At 43.1% G+C, this 23831-nt stretch overlaps 1 protein-coding gene across 20 annotated transcripts in view; it reads left to right on the top strand.

Moving 5' to 3' along the window:
• Positions 1–23831, top strand: part of NRCAM (neuronal cell adhesion molecule) — a 266933-nt gene that overhangs the window by 50655 nt on the left and 192447 nt on the right. For all 20 annotated transcript variants that reach the window (XM_059397053.1, XM_059397071.1, XM_059397068.1 and 17 more), the window contains exon 2: positions 6551–6713. The gene's annotated coding sequence lies outside the window, so the exon portion shown is untranslated. The remainder of the gene's footprint in view (positions 1–6550; positions 6714–23831) is intronic.

Below are 23831 nucleotides of genomic sequence, written 5' to 3'. Positions count from 1 at the left end.
TTCGTGCAGCCACTTTGGAAAACAGTGTGGAGATTCCTTAAGAAATTAAAAATAGAGCTTCCCTATGAACCTGCAATTGCACTACTGGGTATTTACCCCAAAGATACAGTGCTCGCTTCGGCAGCACATATACCCCAAAGATACAGATGTAGTGAAAAGAAGGGCCATCTGTACCTCAATGTTCATAGCAGCAATGGCCACAGCCACCAAACTGTGGAAAGAACCAAGATGCCCTTCAACAGATGAATGGATAAAGAAGTTGTGGTCCATATGCACTATGGAGTATTATGCCTCCATCAGAAAGGATGAATACCCAACTTTTGTAGCAACATGGACGGGACTGGAAGAGATGATGTTGAGTGAAATAAGTCAAGCAGAGAGAGTTAATTATCATACGGTTTTGCTTATTTGTGGGGCATAAGGAATAACACGGAGGATACAGGGAGATGGAGAGGAGAAGGGAGTTGGGGGAAATTGGAGGGGGAGACGAACCATGAGAGACTGTGGACTCTGAGGAACTAACTGAGGGTTTTGGAAGGGTGGGAAGTGGAAGGTTGGGTGAGCCTGGTGGTGGGTATTGTAGAGGGCACGTATTGCATGGAGCACTGGGTGTGGTGTCTAAACAATACATTCTGGAACACTGAAAAGAAATTTAAAAAATAAATAAAATTTTTTTTTAAAAAGTGGTATGCCATAGCACCAAGTCAGACAGACCCCATTCAAATCCCATCTCTGACATGGACAAGCTCTCTGACTTTGGGATGTATATGGTGCTTTAATATGCCCATGTAGAAAACCGGTATAATAATGGCCACTTTGTGGGATTACTGTGGGATTAAGTGAAGCTTTGCGTAGGAACTTCTTAGCCCCTTTTCTGGGCCATGAAAGTCTCTCACTGAATGCTGGAGCACATGTCCTTTCTTCCTGGCTCCCTCCTTTCATACCGGAAATTAGGTTCAGAATAAGGAAACCACATCGAGGTGTGGGTGCTGGGCGGTCAACGAGTTTGTGTATTTCCAGCTGGTGTCCTGGCAGATGGCTGTGTCACACTCTCGGTGAGCCTCCCGGGCAGTCAGTGTGAAATTGCCAGCCACAAACATGAGGCCACGAATGCCAAGGGTCTTGTGTCTCTGCTTTGCTTAACCAGCATGATCCAGCCAAAGAATCTGAAAGATTAGAAAATATACATTGCAAGTATTAAAGCAGCAGATGGCATTCATGGGTTGGCAGTTCCCTGTGCCATCGAGTGACTCACACGCCCCTAGCCATGGTGGAGGGAAAGGGGAACGCCACATTGCCTTCCTTTCTTGGAACTGCCATGTTTTTCTTGTCTCTGATGCCAGTGTCTTCTCACAGGATTTGCAAGAGAAGAAAAGTCTCAGTGTTCTGGAAATGCTAGAAAACGTTCCCAAACTTTCTTAGCGTCCTCCTAGCAACGGACCCAGTGACTTCCTCCTCATTTCTTCCGGGTGGTACTGCTCTCGTGGTGTTTGTCACCCTTGGCCACCTACTAGCCATGCCACGCTGGGCCATTTGTTCCTTTTCTACGCTTGTCCTAGCTTTTCCCTCCTATGGGATGAGATCATAAAATCACCTACCTCGTAAAGTTGTTATCAACTATATGGATCAGATATATGCCCAAAGCACCCAGTATAGAGTAAGCTTTGTATGTATCTTGTTCTGTACTCGTTCTAGCTGCGTAAACAATGAATGCAGCCATGGGTCGGCGGAAATGACCTAGACTAGGAATCCCAAAGCTCCCTGTTAACTAACTGTAATGAATTACTGGTAATTCACCTAACCCTACTGAAGCTTTGTTTTTATCTGTAAGCTGGCAAGAAAAATACTTGTTTTTCAGTGTCAAGTGAGATGACTTTTGTGAAAAATAAGTCGCAAAATGCCATTCAACACAAGATGGTATTACCGGCCCTCATCTCTGTCTTTGAACAGAAGCTGCCCAGTCTTTGTTGTCCTGGCGTATCTCTCAGGGCAGTACATTGACCCCAATGGATCAAACGGTAGTTTTTGAATGAACGGTGGAAACATTCGACACAGCAGAGAAAAAAGAAGCCAGGCAGGAAGGGCTCCACGTTCAGCGGAGATGGCGGGAAATCTACAAGCACGCTCGAGGGCTGTTTTGTAGGCGGGGCACAATGGGTGGTCCCTCTGAGGATTTCCAGTCTTACTTCACACAAAGTGGGGGGGGGGGGGGGCGTAGTGTCCAGTTAGAGCAGGGAGGACAGGTTGTGTCTTTCTGGGCAGGCACACTGAGCACCAGCAGAAAGTGCAGCTTCAGTGGTCTGACAGGGATGGTGCAGACAGAAAAACAGAAAAAGCAGACAGGAGAACTTAAAAAGTTCTTCCGTGTAGGGCTCTTTACTCTAAAGAGTGATCCCGTGAGGCTTACGGGTAAGCCAAATTAGACAAAGCAGTTGAGATCTTTGGGGAACAATTTCACTTTGGCATGGGCAAACCAGATGACCTAAAATGACAGATTCTGCTAATTTCCATGATTGCCTCCGGGAAGGATGGAGCTGACTTGGCTCAGTTTTTGCAATATGTTTCTCAAACATAACTCCTTGCTCTGCTGCACAGGTAATTATTCTAATGAAAAAGTTCATTTTGCCAATTATCTCAACTATGACCTAATTTTCTCTAATGATGCTAGAATCTAATTCTTCTGGGTTTTGCCGTTTCTACTGAGTTAAATGTTAAAACCTTTATTCAGCAGATGAATTGCTTGGTCAAGTCGGTTTATGTAGCTATTTATAGCTTCAGGATGATTTGCAGTCAGTTTGGAGAATTGGTAATTATTAATTTTAGGTAATGACATTGAGACTAAAAATACATTCATTTTTATTTATTAATAGTTTTGATTTTGCTATTTTTAATAACACTCTTTGTGACATAGTGCCTTATTTAGCATTTTTTGTCATGACATGAACGTCATTGTCTAATTTGTCGATGGCACAAAGGTGAAAGGCAAAATGACTATTCTGGAAAGGCAGCATGAAGAGGCTGGGAATTTTGGGGCAAGTTGGAGTAATGAACTCCATTTTAAAAAGGTGAAATATTAATGGGGTAAAATAAAGCATTTATTTGGTTCTGACAACAATACCTTCAGAAAGATAAGGGAGCTCTTCGTAATCCACCTGACTCACAGCTGTAAGAACAGCCAGTTAATGAGGTTCCACCATTTTAGTCTGTATGTATGGCGTGTTTGGAAGGGTAGAAAACAGAGAGACTCAGGGCCCCCTGAGGAGCTGGGACTTCCCAGTCTGGGTCTGGAAAGTCGGGCATTATCAGGATCAGACAACCTCAGGGATGCCCTCTCTCTCTCATGATCCCTCTTTTGGCCTTTCTGCTTCCCTCGGCGTATTCCAGAAGTTCTCCTCTGACACGTGACATCGTCTCTAAATCCCAGAGAAAGCTGGTTTGATTGACGTGGCTGCTTATCATCTCACTTCTGGCGCAGGACCCTTGCACAGAGCTACCTCATGGATCATCCACCAGCCTCTGTGGGACATCCCTGCAGCAGATGCCTACTGCGGTCTAGTCAGTGGCCACCTCTGCTCAAACCACAGCTCACCCCTGCTTTTTGGAGCAGCGGGCTGTGGTTGGGAAGCTTACATTAGAATGGGAATCTGGATATGTCTCCAAAGGCCAGAACTGGGACCAATGAGTGAAAGCTGCAGGAAGTGAGGTTCAACCTCATACAGAGTCCCTTGAAATGGGAAAGGCCATAAGCAGATAGGTGGTTGGATACAGTGACCTTCTAGGCCCCCTCCAATTTGTGAAGGCATGTGTTTTTTATCTTTATTGCCACTCTTTTATTTCTTCCCAGATGGTTCTAATGAAAACCATCTTTTTGCATTATTACTAAAATGAGCCATGAAGAAAATCCTGCCACCATATAATTAGGATAGGCCTAAGGTGTCAGAAATAATAGTGTTTTTGCCTTAGCCTCTTAAATAAAATATATTTCATATGTGGAATATTTGTAAATTGGATTTTATTATAGTCAGTAACAATGCCATTTAAAGAAAGGGGATAATTTACATAATGTAAATGTAATGGGGCAGCAAACTACAACAGGGATACTACTACTGCAAGACGGTTGAAGGAAAGTGTGAGGATGTTGGATCATTTTTTTCCAAATGAATTGTAAACAATGTTCCAGATACTTCAGTTAGGCTTTTAAATTCAGATTCATGGTAACCTGAGTCAGTTAGGGCAGATATTGGTGGCAAATCTTCAGATACTTGCCCAAGCAACTGAAGTCTCTAAAGTAGTGTAAGGAAATTTCAGTGTTCAAACTACTAATTTGGAAGTGTGTGTGTGTGCACATGTGTGACATGGTGAGTGTGTGTGTGTGTATGTGGTGTATGTGTGTGTGGTGTGCGTGTGGTATTGTGTTTGTATGTGGTGTGTGTGGCGTGTGTGTGGTGTGTATGTGGTATATGTGTGGCATACATGTGGTGTGTTTGATGTATGTGTGTGGTGTGTGGTATGGTAGTATGTATGGTGTGGTAGGTGTATTTGTGTGTGTGTGTGTGTGTTGTGTGTGTGTTGTGAAGGGAGAATAAAAATCATCCCATAAAATGTTAATCCTGTCACAAACAAGAGAAATGAGCATTTAATCTAAGAAAATCTGAAATCACCAGGAAGACTGCAGGATGCCTCTATTCCCACTTGCCAGCGTGAGAATGCACCGTGACCAAGAAAGACAGAAGCCGACACCTAAGCCGACACCGAATGGAGTAGCCTTACTTCCAACTTTCTGTTAACTGTATTCCTCCCAGGAAATACATGGTTAGGAGAGAGACTAGCTTTGTTAAAATTCTAGTTCCCCCTTTCTGGAGACAAGACTAAGCTCACTTGGCTTCAATTTCCTCATCTGTAAATTATAAATAAACTATTATAATATTAGTTGGGTCTAAGAATTTTGTGAGGATTGAAGCACTTCTTAGCAGGGTCCAGCTCATATGAAGTGCTGTCGTTTAGCTAGTAGGATTCTTTCTTACCTTTATTATTCTGTAAGGGGTGGGAGCCCAGAGAGCCTAGTGCTGGTGTGGCTCCTTGTCTTCTGGTCTTACCGGCCTAGCCGGAGAGAATCTTGTGTCCAGTTGACATACCTCCCCCAGAAGACTTGATTCTGTCCTAGTGATATTCTTTTGCTTGAACCTTGCCTATGTCACTGTACTTCTCAGAGCCTCAGTCTCTTATTCTCGAAAATTGGGGCACGGTTTAAGTTTATAGGGTTTTAAACTTTGGATAATAATAATTTAAATCACATTTGTTTTATTTTTTTTAAAGATTTTATTTATCTGTTTGACAGAGATCACAAGTAGGCAGAGAGGCAGGCAGAGAAAGAGGGGGAAGCAGGCTCTCTGCCAAGCAGAGAGCCTGATGCGGGGCCTGATCCCAGGACCCCTGGATCATGACCCGAGCCGAAGGCAGAGGCCCCAACCCACTCAGCCACCCAGGTGCCCCTAAATCACATTTGTTTTAAAACAAACAAGTTATCAAAGCTGCAAACCGTTAGGGAGACGCCGAATGTTAAGGAGAGGCCGAATATTTGAGCTAGATGAGCCATCAGGAAACATCTTCTCTGACTTTGTGTCTTTGGAAGAAATGCTGATTTCATGTCAGGGATGTATCTGGCCTGGATGGAGCCAAGCCAGCGATACTTTCTACAAGCTCCCCTGGTGCCCACAAGGTTGGGAAGCACTTAGCAAGCCCAAGGTCAGACCCTTCGCGCTGGGAGCAGGTCTAACCCTCCCACCTCTTGCTCTTCTCGCTGCACACTGACCCCAAGTTTTGGGTTCAAAGAGGCTTTCTGAATACTCTTTTCTGTGACTTTTTCCATTTCTCTTGAAAGTGAGGTATTAAGCAAACACAATATTCAGCGCTTCTGTAAGGTGGTTTCCATTTAATGAAGGCTTCATTCCACGTCTTTCTACCTTAACCTTGTGCTTGTTTTCTTACGGTGATGTGTTTAGCAACCCCTTTTATTCCCACACACTCTTTTCTCACCGCCTTCAAAGCCACCTCTAAAATGTAATTGCATTGCTGAGTTCCTCCCTGACATTGTCAACCTTGATCAAATACTTGGCTCGTCACTGTTTGTTCTTTTCTGTCGGTATTAGATTCTTCCCAGCCGCAGCCCGTGTGCTGATGTGATTGTAAGGGAACTGGTATTCCCATGAAGTATTAGAGCAGAATAAGATCAAGTGCCTTTTTTTTCCCTCTTTAATTTGTGTGCACAGTTGTTTCCTGCTGTTCAGGGGTCATTCAGACTCCTATCCTATACTAAAATGTAACTGGAATTATGTTACCTGTTTTCATTACCTGTGGCCAATAAATAGATGAAAGTCTTAAGACATTGATGTTCTTAACTGCAGAAATTAATCATGGAATTTAATATGTATTAAGTTCCCCTTGTCGAATTTAGTAGGATGGTAGAATGAAATATCAGCTTAATAGAATTAACTAACCCAAAACTATTTACACTCTTCTGTGTTTTGTTTTGTTTTGTTTTCCTATTCAGGAATCCTTGTGATAATCTTCCTCAGCACAGCACCCACTGCCCTGTTTGCTGAAGACTTTGGCCAAAGCTACTCTGAGCTGTTGACATCATTCTGAGAAAAGGACAGCTTTCAAGCATCAGGGAAAGGTTCAGGAGGCTTTGGGCCCCAGTGGATCTTCTGAAGGTGAGAGCGAATCAGTTTTCTCCTTGTCTGTAGAAATCTAAATGAGCTGTTTTGTATTCTAAAATCCACTTCTTGGAAAAGAGTGTATAAGGAAATAGATTATTGAAAATTCTCTACAAAGAATTGGGAGCTTTTCTTTTTCAGGAGAATTTTTTAGTAGCTATGAAGGAAATAAAGTGACTATTTTGATGCAACAGGAATTTATTTGAAGTTGTAGCTCTGATCTAAGAAGACTTATTTGAACACACATGCACACGCGCGCACCTTGAAAAATCAATAACATTTCTCTTTTAGAGGAGTTTCTTATGTATTTGGGGCTTCTGAGAGCCTTCATATCTGCCTTGCCCTGCCTTTTAGAATTTTTTTAAGGATAAAACAAAATAATATATATGAAAGCACTTTGTAAACCATGAAGTATTATTTGCGTAAGTAAGAAAAACAATTACTATTTCCAAATATTTGAAATCCTCTAAAATACTCTTATGCCCTCCAATCTATTTTTATTTATAGTTTGATTCATTTTTATTTTGATTTTTGTAAATTTCGCAAGGATCTCAAGAAGCAAAAGTAGTAAGTCTTCATCTTCAAGGAATATCTGTCGAATGCAAGAGACAGACACGATGAAAGTGTATTGAGAGTGCATCAAGGAAGGAAAAAGACATTGAATGCAGCCTGTGGCCAGAAATTCTGTGTGTAAAATTAGGCTTCTTGGAGGAGGTGACCCCTGAAAGGGCCCTTGAAAGATGAGTAGGAGTTGGCCTGGTGGAGAGTGGAGGAGGGTATTGCCGGCAGGAGCAGTGGGAGAGGTGTGAAGCCTGCATGCAGAAGTAGTAAATTGTTCAGGGTTGTTGAACCACAGGTATGAAGAGTGTGTGTGTGTGTGTGTGTGTGTGTGTGTGTGTGTGTGTGTAAGCACTGAGGGGTTTAAGATGGCGGCCATTGGTATTTTAGTTATGTTACTTCAGAGAGACTGTAGAGAAGCACCTGGAGGTGAGCAAGACTAAAGGAAGACTTCTTTTGGGCGGGTCTGGTGAAGAGATGAGAGGATGAAATTAGAGAGGAAGCAGTGAGGAACAGAGGAAGAGAGCTTTCACAGAGTTGACTGTGCTGGATGTGGTGATGGTTTGGGCATTGGAAGTGAGAAAATGTTAGGGCCTGCGATTCTCAGGTTTCTGCCTCCCATGACATAAAGGGAGTTTAGGGGGTAAGCAGACCCTGTCTTGAGGAGGAGAGGACTTTGAGGTATACACGAGACGTGTAGGGGGTAATGTGCACTGGGCAGCTGGAAGTGTAGGCACGGAGGTTAGGGGAGGGTTCCAGGCCAGAAACATTGACTTGGGAGTTACAGGCAATAGTTAAAAATCTTTTTTGAAATGTAACTTTGATTTTGTACTTAAGCTTTCAAAATAATCAGACAGAAAAAGATGAAAATCATGGTTTCACTTATATATGGAATTTAAAACCCAAAACAAATGAACACACACACACACACACAAACACACATATACACCCCAAAAAGAGACTCACATACGTAGAGAACAAATTGGTGCTTGTCAGATGGGGGGATGTGGGGAGATGGGTGCAGTAGGGGAAGGCAATTAAAAGGTATAAACTTGGGGCGCCTGGGTGGCTCAGTGGGTTGAGCCACTGCCTTCGGCTCGGGTCATGATCTTGGGGTCCTGGGATCGAGTCCCGCATCAGGCTCTCTGCTCAGCAGGGAGCCTGCTTCCTCCTCTCTCTCTCTCTGCCTGCCTCTCTGCCTGCTTGTGATCTCTCTCTGTCAAATAAATAAATAAATAAATAAATCTTAAAAAAAAAAAAAGGTATAAACTTCCAGTTACGAAATAAATAGGAGCACCTGGGTGGCTCAGTTGTTTGAGCGTCTGACTCTTGGTTTCGGCTCAGGTCATGATCTCAGGGTTGTGGAATCGAGCCCTGCGTTGGGCTTCGCACGCACCAGGGAGTCTGCTTGAGGTTCTCTCTCTCTCACTCTCCCGCTTTGTCTCCCAGACCATGCTCATGCACCATGAGCACACGTGTGCTCTCTCAACAAATAATTAAATAAGGGTCTTTTCCTAGGGACAAATGTGGAGACTTTATTAGTTTGGTGAAAGGAAATTTAAGCCAGTATTTATTTATTTTATTTTTTATTAACATTTAATGTATAATTTGCTTCAGGGGTACAGGTCTGTGATTCATCAGTCTTACACAGTTCATAGTGCTCACCGTAGCACAAACGCTCCCCACTGTCCATCGCCCAGCCACCCAGTCCCTCCCCCCCGCCTCCACTCCAGCAACCCTCAGTTTGTTTCCTGAGACCAAGAGTTCCTTAAGGTTTGTCTTCCTCTCTGGCTTCATCTTGTTTCATTTTCCCCTCGCTTCCCCTGTGATCCTTTGTCTTGTTTCTCAAATTCCTCAAATCAGTGAGATCATATAATTGTCCCTCTCTGATTGACTTATTTCCCTTAGTTCCATCTACATCTGGTTCCATCCATATTGTTGCAAATGACAAGATTTTAGGGGTTTTGATGGCTGCATAGTATTCCATTGTATATATACACCACTTCTTTATTCATTCATCTGTTGATGGACGCCTAGGATCTTTCCATAGTTTGGCTATTGTGGACATTGCTTCAAGCCAGTATTTTAAAAAATGAATAAATAAATAAACAAACAATGAAAACCCTAAGATTTCGGAGTTGTAAGCCAGTGCCATTCTTCATTTGAATGCATAGTATTTACAGAAATTAGGTAAGGAACATGCTTTGTTTTTCAAAGGGTAATTCTTTTTCTGTTTCTCTCCTGGTTTCTTATCTAGTCATCACCTTCAGTGCTCTGCCCAGGATTCGAGCAGTATCCTCGGGAGACGGAGCAGGATCTTTCCTGCCTTCTTCAGGGTGCGTCAGGGTCTCTCCTTCGGGTTTTCCCAGCATCACGCAGCACGTCATGAAGGGAGGCTATTATAACAGAGGCTGCACTGTTCCCGAGCAGTCTACCCCACTTAGACATTACTCAGAGCCTTCTTTGAGGGAATGTCGTGGGTAAAAATTTTAAATTCAAATAATACAGACAATCATACTATTTTGAGTGAATTTTATTTGATAACTATGGCTTTAATTAGCTTACTGACTTTTTCCCTTAAGACCTGTTAGAAAATCACAAAATGCCTCCTTTTTACTCTTTCTAGTCCGTTTCTTTACTATCTTTCCAGAAACTTCCCAGATCCGCTAATCTATCACTTTCACTTTTACACAAAAGGAAATTAATTTGAAGCATAATTAAGTAAATGACCTAATGCTAACAGCTGGAGTCAGAGCCCTGGTCTGTTGAAACTCAGGCTTCCCCTTCCACCTACTTACTTTCTTTTGTTCCACGTCTTTAGTGCCCTGTGAGGTTACCTAGACATCTTAAAGTAATAAGAAATTGACTGAAGTCAGTCCGTTCACACCGACAGCATTTGCCTTGGCCAGTTGCTCTCCTCTCAATAAACAGATTTCGCTTTATTATTTTAGGCCTCGATGACCGCATTTGATTTTGTTAATTTAAAAAGTTTTTTCTTGGGACGCCTGGGTGGCTCAGTTGGTTAAGCAGCTGCCTTCGGCTCAGGTCATGATCCCAGCGTCCTGGGATCGAGTCCCACATCGGGCTCCTTGCTCCGCAGGGAGCCTGCTTCTCCCTCTAACTTTGCCTTCCACTCTGTCTGCCTGTGCTCGCTCTCACTCGCTCTCTCTCTGACAAATAAATAAAATCTTTAAAAAAAAAATTAAAAAAAATAAAATAAAAAGTTTTTTCTTGTAATATTTAATTTATTTATTTAACAGAGAGATTGAGAGTCAGAGAAGGAACACAGCGCAGTGGGGGGTGGGAGAGGGAGAAGCAGGCCTCCCACTGAGCAGGAAGCCCGATGCAGGGCTCCATCCCAGGATCCTGGGGTCATGACCTGAGCTGAAGACAGATGCTTAATGACTAAGCCACTCAGGCGCCCCAGTTTTAAACTTTTTAAACATGGCTTTTTGTTTGTTTGTTTGTTTAAGCTGTTTCCACTACTGAAATGTAGGATCAGTGGACAATCAAAACCACCCATGTTTCAGTTCTAGTTTAAGAAAAAGATAATCATCTCAATATTTGTCATCCAGCCAATTTTTCCATAGTATGTAGTTTCTTTTTTTTTTTTTTAAGATTTTATTTATTTATTTGACAGAGAGAGAGAGAGAGAGAGAGAGCAAGAGCATGCAAGAACAAGGAAGAAGGAGAAGCAGATTCCCCCCTGAGCAGGGACCTGGGATCATGACCTGAGCTGAAGGCAGACACCTAACCCACTGAGCCACCCAGGTGTCACCCCCCAATGGGTACTTTCAGTCACAACAGTTTTGTTAGTCACATTTTCACACAATTCAAGTACTGGCTGTGCAACCCAGTTTCCAGTTTTATTTGCCCTTTTAAAAAAAAATTATTTATTTATCTCTCTCTCACAGAGAGATCACAATTAGGCAGAGAGGCAGGCAGAGAAAGGGGGGGAAGCAGGCTCCCTGCTGAGCAGAGAGCCCAATGCGGGACTCGATCCCAGGACCCTGAGATCATGACCTGAGCTAAAGGCAGAGGCTTAAACCACTGAGCCACTTATTTGCCCTTTTTATTTTATTTTATTTATTTGACAGAGGGAGAGAGAGAGAGAGAGCACAAGTAAGCAGAGCACCAGGCACAGGGGGAGAGAGAGAGAGAAGCAGACCCTCCACTGACCAGGGAGCCAGATGTAGGGCTCGATCCCAGGACCCCGGAATCATAACCTGAGTGGAAGGCAGCTGCTTAACCAACTGAGCCACCCAGGCACTCCTTATTTGCCCTTTTTATTATTTTTTAATATATTTTAAAAATTTATTTGACAGAGGTCACAAGCAGGCAGAGAGGCAGGCGGGGGAGCAGAGAGCACAACTCGAGGCTCGATCCCAGGACCCTGCGTCATGACCTGAGCCAAAGCCAGAGGCTTTAACCCACTGAGCCACCCAAGCACCCCATTATTTGCCCTTTTTAAATAAAATACAACTTTCGTACATTAAAAAAAGGGGGGCATTCATTAATTATTTTAAAACCAACTCTCTTAAGGCCAAGGTATTTCTGATTTGGTCAAATACATTGCAGTACCCGATGGATTTTGTGTCTAGAAAATGAATTTATGGAAAAGCTGAGTTGGTGTAGCTTAGACGGATGGCACGTGCTTGCGAGTTGTAGGTGGTCTCAAGGACAATGGACTGTTCTCTGAAGTTCACAGAGTGGCCAGTCATTGCTGTGAGAGCAGTGGGCCATGAGTCATCAGAGTGCGTGTATAGAGCCTGATTCACTCATCCCGAAAGCCGCTGTAACAAAAGGAGCTTACACTCGTGTGTGTGCAGGGCCCAAGAAATAGGTCTTCCTGTTTTGGTCTCTCCCTTTTTTCAGTCTGTGCCTCTCTCTGCATCTCTTTTTCTGTCTCACTCATGCCCTGTGTGCAAAAGACACAAATGAACATGATGTCTCCAAAATGTGCAACCCATGACACTTTGTGTGTATGGAACTGGTGTGGAAATGGTCTATCGTGGGTATGGGGAGCAGGTGAACCTCCCTTCGTCTGGTAAGGGGGCTGGTTTAGGGAGATGTGGATGCTTTTGCTCTCTGCATAGCTTGGCTCTGTGGGCAGAAAAACAGCATGAACAAGGATGGACAGATATGGGAGCCACTGAAGACAGCCCAAGATGGGAGGGTGGCTGGGAAAGGGCGCGCCAGCCTTTCTCCACTGTAGTTTGGCTTAGCCATAGGGTCTTCTCCTGAGCTCTCTTGCTGTGGGCAGGGCAGAGAACGCAACAGCACTGGCCAGCTGCGTTCTGCTCCCCTGCCAGAGTGGATATTGCAAGCGCTACCTTGCAGACAGCACAGTGGATAGAGTTTATGGAAGCTGTGGCGTCACCACTTAAAAGTATTTCGATCCTGGGGTGAACAACCACCTGGGTGGTTCAGTCGACTAAGCACCCAACTCTTGATTTCAGCTCAGTTCGTCGTGACCATGAGATTGGATCTCAGGGTCAGGAGATCGAGCCCGGTATGGAGATCCATGCTAGGTCTGGAGCCTGCTTAAGATTCTCTTTCTCCAGCATCTGGGTGGCTCAGTGGCTTAAGCCTCTGCCTTCAGCTCAGTCATGATCTCAGGGTCCTGGGATTGAGCCCCACATCGGGCTCTCTGCTCAGTGGGCAGCCTGGTTCCCTCTATCTCTCTCTCTGCCTGCCTCTCTGCCTACTTGTGATCTCTCTCCAAATAGATAAATAAAATCTTAAAAAAAAAAAAAAGAAAGAAAGAAAGAAAGAAAGAAAAGAAAAAATTCTCTTTTTCCCTCTTCCTCTGATCTCACCCTCCCCACCCACACTCTCACTCACTCACAAATAAATAAATAAATAAATAAATAAATAAATGATTAAATAAAAATAGATAAAGTATTTAGAATTTGAAATAGTTTCCAAGTATTGAAGCCCTCCTTCCACCCAGTGGTTAGAGCATAGAGTCCTGCTGGACGAGGGTTGTTGGGAACCACTCCTGTCAGAAAGGAGAAGCCACAGGTGAGTTGCCAGGGTGAGACTTTGAACGGGCAGTCTGCCAACAGGCTCAAATTGTATTTAACAGTAAAATGTGTTCCCCTCTGCCCTTCCGTGGTGTGGGATTTTAAAAAGAAAGGGGAGAGGAAATGCTGAGCCGCCAACTTTTGATACAAATTCAATCCCACTATAGAGGTCACAGACTACATCAGCAATTTGGGGGCCATTTTGGTGGAGGACAATGATGACGAATTTCTAATCAGATAATGTTGCTGCCTTTGAATTTTCACTCTTCACTGCCTTTCATTGTTTGCGTACTTTGGAAATTATTCTTGATTCAGGCTTATTATTAACTTTTTGAACTCCAGATTCTGTCCTGATATCTTGCCGCTCACGTTACAATGAGCACGGTGACTGGAGAATTTATTTTTTCAGTCATTAATAGAATAGCAAGGCAGCATAATATGAACTAATGACTCCTCACATTTTCCCGTCATATAAGCTGGATTCCATATCCCCCGGGATCTACTTCAGACCCATGCCCTGATAAACGATTCTTGCTCATTGTTGGCTTTCTAGCTTTTTAAAAGCTTCTGCAGAATGGATACATAGCTAACAATAAAAGATAAACACGTTTGATTTTAAACTTGAAAACTGTTTCTGATCTCATTTGTAAAGTGGACAATGAAACAGAACTTCCACTTCATGATCGATTTTTAAAGTATTTGGGCTGTTTTTTTGTTTTTTTAAGCAAATTGTCCTAAGACAATTATGTCTTTTTAATACTATTTAGAAAATAAAATCTGTGAGAAGAGATAGAGGATTTAAAAAAATTATTGAGGGTGCAGCACTACGAACAAGGCTTTTTCATCCCTTGTATCATCTTTCATTTGGAGGACGCATATATTTTAATCAACCAGGACCGTTCAAACATGCGACATCCACTTGGATAATAATTATGTTACCAGTATTTCAAATTATTCTCTGTCCTTCCTGTTACCTTTCTTTGCTATCAAAGCTTTCATGTTTTGTTCAGATTCACCATTGTAGTGTGTGCATATCCCATGGAGAAAGTGTCCTAGCAAAAGGACAGAGTCACAGAAATAGAGATAGGTTCCTCATTCACTGCACAGGAGCTAAAGCAGTGTTTGTGGTCCTTTATTCCTGCTCAATCTTACTTATTTCTTTGGCATTAAAGCTATGCAACTTGTTTTACTTACAAACCTGTAAATAGGTACGCAGACCCGTATCTGAAGTTGGGGATCAGAAAACACTCACGGGGGATGCCTGGGTGGCTCAGTTGGTTGGACGACTGCCTTCGGCTCAGGTCATGATCCCAGAGTCCTGGGATCAAGTCCCGCATCGGGCTCCCAGCTCCATGGGGAGTCTGCTTCTCCCTCTGACCTTCTCCTCGCTCATGCTCTCTCTCACTCTCTCTCTCTCAAATAAATAAATAAAATCTTTAAAAAAAAAAAAAAAGAAAAAAAGAAAACACTCACAGTAGTTGAGCTATCATGTGCCACCCAGGTGCCCTGCCCACCCCTGAGGGGGACCGAGGCACTCAGTGAGGAGGGAGCACTCAGGGAGGACAGAGACACTCTGTCCCCACTTTCTGGGAGTATGTCCAGCTGTGAGCTCAAGGCTGGGTCCCTCCTTGCTGGCCATCCTCAGGCTTTGGCTACAGAGAGTTGCCTCCTTAAAGGTTAGACCAGGGGCACCTGGGTGGCTTAGTGGGTTAAGCCTCTGACTTCGGCTCAGGTCATGATGCCGGGGTCCTGGGATCGAGCCCCGCATCGGGCTCTTTGCTCAGTGGGGAGCCTGCTTCCCTCCTTCTCTCTCTCTGCCTGCCTCTCTGCCTACTTGTGATCTATCAAATAAATAAATAAAATCTTAAAAAAAAAAAAAAAAGGTTAGACCACCCGACCTGGGGCAGCAGTATACATTCAATGACTGGTCAGTTTGGGGACACAAAGACCCTTGTCCCAATTCAAAACAACTCTGTAGGATCTGTAGGGTCAGCCGGGGCTTTTGTTGCGGCTGTCCCACAGCCCAGCTTCTCCCTGCCTTGTCCCGCTTTGTTCAGGCCCCTCCCCCATACAATCCCTGCAGGGCAATCCCCATCTCAGAGTCTAACTCAAGGGAAACCTGACCTACAGCAGCCATCCAGGGTCCATGTCACGCCTGCGTTTGCGTGAATCTGTGATTGTGTATCTCTAGAGCACTGCAAGAAGGTCATAGCTCTGGAATCAGAATCAAGGTCTCTGACAGTCTGTCTGGCCCAGGCCTTTCCTGTGAAAAATGGAGATGACAACACCTACCTCTTAGAGTCATTCTCAGAATTTGGCAGTGTCCGGTGCCTGGACACTGGAAATGTTCATTAAATTTTACCTTCATTGTAATTACCAGCAATTTCTGACCAATTGGTTATGATACAGAATGTATTTTTAATGTCATTTTTATGACAGCATTTGCTTTGGTAGAGAGAAGAAGCTTAATAAAAGATGGATCACCTGCAAATTGAAATCCTTCTTCCACATGGTTAGCGCCCTTTCATAAAGTGTGTGGAGAAGTTCCAAAGGGAACCTAAAGTCATTGAAGAGATGGGAAGAAAAGTCTATGAGTAAAAGTGAAAGATCTGGAATTAAGATTGGGGGATTCAGGTGTACATAATTCCCTTCTATCCTCAAGTAAATGGAGAGATTTTAAAGGGAGATACTCGACCTATTTTATCCATGTTCACAGAGGACAGAACAAGAAAAAATGGACATAAATCAAAGGAGGAAGATATTTGGGTTTGTATCAAGGGAATTCTTCTGCTCTTAAACAGTAAGGCACGGAAAGGAGCTTACAGAATATACACTTAAAAAAATCTTCAAAGAAAGGAAAAACAGCATTCAGCCTTGAATTGCTGAGATGCTCCCCAGAGCATTTATGGAGAACTCTGAACTCTGTGGTTCTGTGACTTCAGACTTCAGAAATGATGCTTTCCAGAAACTCAAACACATGTGCTCTGTTTTGCAAATGGAAGATCACAACTATTTATCTACATTTATTTTCTTTATAACTAAAATCTCTTACAGTATCTTTGAAAATGTCCATATAGGTCTCGTACGTGGCCTTGTGATCATAAACCTTTTTCATTGGATAAGTGTCTTCCTGTAAATTTTAAAATCTTACAGATATCTCATAATTTTCGATCTTACTGTATGTCCTCTCTTTATATTCAATAAAATTAAGTCAAAATCTACTATCCTAAGTCGTTTATTTGTACCCAGTATTAAGTTCTTTTGAGACTCAGATCTTGGGAGGACATTGTTAAAATATTTCCCTGAATGTAACATCATTAGGAAGGGCTTTCAAACAACAGCAGGAAGTCTGGAGCTTTAGAGAACAACTTTTTCAATCAATTAATTGCTCAGAGATAAGATTAGAGAGTGGATATGGGACTAGGGTTTTTAAACTAAATGCTCTTTGAAGACCTCAGTGTCAGAAGATAAGGGGAAGGCACTAAGAAGTTTCTAAATGATTCCTAACTATATTGGATTTTACATTTTCTCCTTGGTGTGTCTTGTCAATACGAAGGGTCCAAGACAAGATAATGGAGATGAAAGAGCACTTTTAGGCAGCCAGGACGTCTGGCTCTGGTTCCGCCTCAGCCACCAGAAGAGCTGTTCTCTCATGAACTATGTGTACCTAAGCTTCTTCTGGATTTCCAGTTCCAGCATCTGATCTAGACGCTTATCACACTAGAGTACCTTCTTCCAAAAAGAAGACCAGATCTGAGAGCTTGTCCCCAGGGCTCCGTTGCCTCTTGACCTAAAGCAGTTCTGCTTTCATTCTTCTTTAACTTTTTAATTTTTAAGAAACATACATAAATATAGAGATTTCGTTTCAGTTTTTGCTCAATTAAATGGATCCACTGCTAGAAAACTGAGTTTTAAAGGCATTCTTACTGATTCTCATGTCTTCAATATTCCCCCCAATAGAGCTCATTAAAATATCTAATTTAATTCCTTCTCTTACTGCTAAGCTAAGACTCATCAGATGACTCTCTGTCTCATGAGAATGTGCACAGTTCTTTGCCCGGTATTTCAGGCTATCCTCTGTCTTGCATCTGTTGAGGGTGCCTTCATGTTCTAACACAGAAGAATCTGGTACAGCGCCTGGCATTGTCTGTCAGCCCAAATGACTCACCCAGTTGAGTTTCCTCTCTGAGTTTGCTCAGTGTTGTCCTTGCCCTACTCCTAAGCTACCGTAAGCATACCTCAAAACACTTTGGGACCTTCAGTCATTTATGCTTCATGATCTTTTTAATAACGATGATAATGCTGCCGTTCTTTGTCCTTTGTAATTTATGAAGCACTTGGCAGGTTGTTAATTCCAGCCTCATGGTGACCCATGAGGTAACTAGGGCAAATGAGCATCTGTCCAATAAGAAAACTGAGCTTGGTTGGGGGGCACACGGGTGGCTCAGTTGGTGGTTAAGCGTCTGACTCTTGGTTTGGGCTCAGGTCATGATCTGGGGGTCCTGGGACCAAGCCCTGCATCCATGTGCTGCCCTCTGGGGGGTACCTGCTTAAGGGTTTTCTCTCCCTCTCCCTCTGCCCTTCCCCCCACTCACACACTTTCTGTCTCTCAAATCAATCAATCAATCTTAAAAAAAAAAGAAAGAAAGAAAAGAAAACTGAGTTTGGGGATATGCCTCCAAATCCTAATGCAAAACCCACAGCAGGCGCTGAAACTCCAATCTTCGGGCTTCTGTTTTCGTGTTGTACACGCATGTTACTAAAAACACGGGCTACAGACAAGCACCAAGAGCATCAACACCTGGGAGCTTGTTAAAAATGCAAAAGTTCAGGCCCCATCCCAGACCTGCTCAATCAGAATCTGCATTTTAACAAGATGCCTAGGGATTCATATGTACTTTCAAGTTGAAGTACTGTAAGGTAAGGACAATTTCAGCCCCTGCGGTAATAACATGAAAGGGTTCTATTTCTATTCCTGTCGTTGCTGTCAAATCTCTTCCGTCAAATCTCCCTTCCCTTTGAAGAAGTCGCTAGCAGATCTGATAGATTTTTAGTTACTTTCAGGTTTTTAAAAGTTTCATACACTCTAGTTTTGCTTTTAAAGGTTTAGATTCATATGGAAATGAAAGCTTTCTTTTCCCACAGCCCAGCTGTGCCCTTCAGCAATTTTTTTTTTTTTCCTGCTCTTAAGCCAAGTGTACCCCTTCTAAGCTCTGACCCTTACTGGCATATCAGGGAATAAGAACTTTGGTGGCCTCACTCAGTCGTCACTGAAACCCAGAAGTGAAAAGCAAGCACACATTCCCCAGCATAAAATAACCAAGAAATTGCAGGCTTTATTCATATATTTCACCAGTTGTCTTTGGCAAAATGGGAGTTGATAAAGTATGAGACTGTACTTCATTAAAAAGGAGCATTTTTCAAACTCTTATTCTTAATTTTTATTGAAATTTCTCTGTCTTCTTTAGCTAGAAAGCCAACAGTTAGAGCTATTCACCATGAGCCAAATGACTGCCCCTGTTGGAGATGGGACGCCATGAAAGCCCCTGGATTGTGTTCATTAGAATTCTTGGGGTCGTGCATCAACCAGTCCGGTGCTGTATTCTAGCGGACTCGCACTCCTTGCCTTCACCCCTGCAGTCAGAGTTTCCTTTGGACTCTCCTGGTGCTTCCTCCAGGTCTTGTTTGTTTTCACTTCAATGTGACAAGAAAAGGCAGCTTTTGTCTTTATTTCTGGTGAGCAGACTTCATAAATATTCATTAGCAGGTTCCCTTTCCAGCTACTATTTTGTAATTTGTTATTTTTTAATGAAATCAAAGGTGAAAAATAACTCCCAATTCTCATTTTAATACTTTTGAGTTGTTAATCTTGATTTGGGAGGTTCTGAGCCAGACGAGTGACCTTTGAAGGCTGTTTTCTTGGGCTACATCATTCTGAGAAGGCACAGTGTGTGTGTGTGTATGTGTGTGTGTGTGTGTGTGTGTGGTGTATGTGGTGTGATGTGTGTGTGGTATGTGTAGTGTGTGTGTATATGGTGTGTGGTGTATGTGTGTGGTATGTGTGGTGTGAGTGTATGTGTGTGATATGTGTGGTGTGAGTGTATGTGGTGTGGTGTGTGTGAGGTGTGTGTGTGGTGTGTGGTGGTATGTTGTGTGTGTTGTGTATGTTGTGGGTGTGGTGTGGTATGTTGTGTGTTTGTGTGTGTGTGTGGTATGGTGTATGTGGTGTGTGTCTGTGTTGTGTGTGTGGTGTGGTGTGGTGTGGTGTGGCTTGGGGCCAGGGAAATGAGACCCAAGTGGAGGGACTGTTTGCAGAGCACCTGTTTGCAGGTGCTACTCTATCCCTCCCCCAAGCCGGGAACCAAAGCTTCAGAAGAAAAGCTAACGATCTGCTGCGATGCTGGAAGCTGCTGCGTGAGGGGCCTCCTGACAGATGGTGAACAGTGGGTGCTCCGCAGTGCGCTACCGGGCGTTCGGTGGAAACTGAGGCTGGGTAGTGTTGGAGTGATTAGGAAGACGATGCAGTTTTTATTTGTGCATATGAAGTTGTTAAAAACGTTCGAACCCTGGGTGTGCGTGTGGAGCCTGCCGTGTGCGTGAACCTGGGCTAGGCATCGGCACTTCCCTGCGGAGGTGGGGAGGCAGGAGCGTGACTCAGTACTTCTGACTCAGTACTTCCTCGCTGGCTGACACACGCACTCTACAGCTCTTGGTCCCTAGAGGCTCCTCCACCTTCAGGAAAGCTGGGGAGTGGGAGCCACCGGCTGCCAGGTTCGGAAGGAGTGAGTCATGGGAGTAAGCGGCGGGGCAGGGGGGCGCAGCCAGTGCTGTTGTACCCGGGCTGGATCCGGACAGCCGGCAGCTGCCCCGGCGGTGCCCCGTGTGGAGGTGTGAGCTCACAGCGTCGTGCGCCTGCGTGCACCTGTGTGACGCTGTGGGTCAACGACACGCAAAAACCAGAAAAAGATACAGATCCAAACACCAAAAACGGCTTTGCAGACATGCCTTCCCTCCCCCCACCTCTGAAAAACGAAGCAGATGCGGCGCCTAAAGTGACCCTGCGGGTTCGGCAGCGCACAATTAGCGGCTTCCACGCGGCCCCCTCAGCCTTCCCTGCTTTCCTGAATGTCAGCGGGAAGCTGGCACTGCTGTCCGACTGTTTTTCTCAACTTGCTAGTCAGGCAGCTAATCTCTTTGTATTGTGAGTCTGTTTCTTGATTGTTGCCTAAAATTCCCTCTGTGTCTCTCCTTACTCAGCTCCGGGGCTGTGCGCAGAGGACCTCGCCGCCCCCTCCCGCCCCGCCATCCTTCCCCCCCTCCCGCCCTTACCCTTCTGCCTCGGGTGCTGCTGGGATTGCCCTGAAGCCACAGAAATTGGCTGAGGTGCATGTCAAGACCGGCCCCAGGCAACTCCTCACCAGCCTCTTACAATTTTTTGCTGAGATTTAAAACGCTGTTTGCCTTGGGATGCAACATGAAGGCCCTTTTTTTGGAAGCAGGAATATTCATGGTTATCTGTTATCTGCCAGGCAAGATGTAATTAGGCTGACTATGCACGTTAGCACATGATTTAGGATATGTGGGTTTTGTTTTGTTTTGTTAAACCAAAGGCAAGATTCTGTTTAAGTAATGTTGACTTTTTCCCCCGTCGAGTAAAAAGTGATAAATATTCATTGCAGATAATTTAAAAAAATGAAGAAAAGTTTTACACAGGTAAAATGATTATTAACTTTTTGATGCATATTTTATGTTACACTCACACACCTATATAGATACACACAATATATTTAGCTTTTTTAAAAGATTTTATTTATTTATTTGACAGAGATCACAAGTTGGCAGGAAGTCTGGTGGGGTGTGGGGGGGAAGCAGGCTCCCCACTGAGCAGAGAAGAGGGGGGCGCTCAATTCAAGGACCTTGAGATCATGACCTGAGCCAAAGGCAGAGGCTTTAACCCACTGAGCCACTCAGGCAACCCAGGCATTTAGCTTTTTGCAAAACACTTTTAATGGCGTTAGTCCTTGGAGCATTAATGCCAAGCATTTTTTTCCTTTTCATTTCTTTTTGTTTTTAGAATGGAATATTACATAGTACAAAAAAGAGAGAGACTGTGGAAACAAATTGCCCAGACTGTGCTCTTGGCTCCACCATTTGCCAGCCTGGAACCTTGGGAAAGTTACTTAATCTTTTTGTGCCTCAGTTTCTCCATATGTACAAGGGGGTTATAGCTGTACTTCTGTCACTAGAAGAGTTATCATTATAATTAAACAGTAAATTGCTACCTGTTAATATTTTTGAAAATGAAAATGTACAATGAAAAGAATAAAAATGAACATAACCAACATAGGAAGTCTAACATTATTATTTGTTGGTGTTATATTCCTTGATCACACCCCCTTGCCAAGAGGTAAACATGACCCTAAGTCATCATTTAGTTTGCATATTATGAACGACATGTAATTAATGCCATACTAATTTTTAATATTATGTTTGTGGGATTTCTTCAAGATGATTTTTTTCAATGCTGATAGTATATGTCACAATTTTTTATCCCTTTGGGCTGTTTTTAAATTTTGGTGTGATCACAAGCAATGCTGCTATGAACCTTCTTGTACGTGTCTCTTGATGCACACGTGCAATGTTTGTTGCTGTTGTATTCTTTGGCTGTTTTTTTTTTTTTTTTTTTTTTTAGGGGTCTAATTGCTGGGTAGCTGTGTATGTGAATCTTTGACTTTACCAGATAACAGAGGATTGTTTTCTAAAGCGGTTGTACTGGTGTATATATGCTTCAGCAAGGATGAGTAAAAGATGAAAATTCTGTAGGCAGACTGTGTGTAGATGAGATGCCTTTTCTCTTTGATTGTTTTCAAGATACTCTCATTATTGCAAATCTATAGTTTTATTATAATACATCTACGTGGTATTTTTTTAATCATTCATCCTTCTTGGGATATACTGTGTTTCCTATGGCAATGACTTGATGTCCTCCATCAAATCTGGGAAAATCCCAGCCATGACTTCTTTGAGCATGGTCTCACTTCCGTTCTTCCTCTTCGGGGCTCTAACTGCATTTACTTAACCCCTCTCGTTTGGTTTTCTGTGACTTAACCTCTCTTTTACATTTTTCTTCTGCTTGTGCTCACATATGGATCATTTGTTTAGCTCTATTTTCTTTTTAGTAAAACTTTCTTTAGCTGTGGCAAATATAGTGTTTACCCTATACTGAGTGTTTCAAAAACTTTTTAATGATTTTAGTTTTCATTTTCGAAAGTTCCATTTACTATTTTGTAAATCTGCCAGGTCACTTTTATAATATTTTTCTTTTTGTGATGAAAAACATGTTTTGATTGTGGTAAAATACAGGTAATAAAGATTTACCATCTTAACCATCTTTAAATGCATAGTTTGGTTAAATACTTCCTCACTATTGGGCAGCTGATCTCCAGAGCGCTTTTCATCTTGCAAAACAGAAACGCCATCTGCATTAAACAAATCCATATCCCCAGCCCCACCAAATCCCCCGGCCTCTGGCAACCACCATCCTATTTTCTGTCTCCATGAACTTGACTACTCTAGGGACCTTAGAGAAGTGGACCTGTACAATATCTGTCTGTGACTGGCTTATTTCACTCAGCATAACATGCTCAGGTCTCATCCCTTCTGTAGCAGGTGTCGGCATTCCCTCCTTCTCTAAGGCAGAATAATATTCCATTGTGTGCTTTTTGTGCTTGGTGGTGTTATTTATGAGGCTATAATAGAATGAACTTCATATCTGGGAATCCCGACGCCAATCTCAAGAAGGATTTTCATTTGTTTCTGTCAGGACTCCAGGTCCTACTACTCTGAAACCACAGTAGTTTCTGGTTCATTGTCGGAATTTCAGGGGGAGCATCCTTGGGAAAGCCTGCCTTTCATGCTTCAACTGTCCCCCCACCTGCCCCGCACCCCATTTCCTCCCTTCTCTGTTTTTTCCAACCCCCCCCCACCCCGGGATGCTCCTTCCTTCTGTTTTCTATCTCCTCTTCCTCTTTTCCACACTTGCCTTCTTTTTATTCACTGTACTGACTTGTCTGGAGACTCTTGAGATTTTCTGCTTCCTTGGGAACGCTGAAGTTTCCCTGTATTCTAGGTCCAAGAGTCTATTTATTTTTATGTTTTCTGGTTTTCGAGGTTTCTTATAATCCTGCTTGTTGTTTATTCTGCTCCCTGAATCTTGAAGTTTGTATATTACATCCATTCTGGAAAACTCATAGGCGTTATTTCTTTACAGATTGTTTCTCCCTCATCCTCACTATTATCTCTGTCTGGAATTCTTATTATATATGTTAGTCCTTTATTTTTATCCTTCACTGCCTCTTAAGAGGCATTTTTTAAAATGTAGTCTTCATTTGTTATTTATTTTTGGTCTCTGCTGCAGTCTGGTTATTTCCCCAGTCCTTTATTTTTATCCTTCACTGCCTCTTAAGAGGCATTTTTTAAAATGTAGTCTTCATTTGTTATTTATTTTTGGTCTCTGCTGCAGTCTGGTTAT

The sequence above is a fragment of the Mustela nigripes genome, chromosome 4 (genome assembly GCF_022355385.1).
Source record: "Mustela nigripes isolate SB6536 chromosome 4, MUSNIG.SB6536, whole genome shotgun sequence".
Classification (NCBI taxonomy): domain Eukaryota; kingdom Metazoa; phylum Chordata; class Mammalia; order Carnivora; family Mustelidae; genus Mustela; species Mustela nigripes.
Note: the sequence above shows the minus strand (reverse complement) of the source record. Positions and strands in the feature narration are given on the sequence as shown.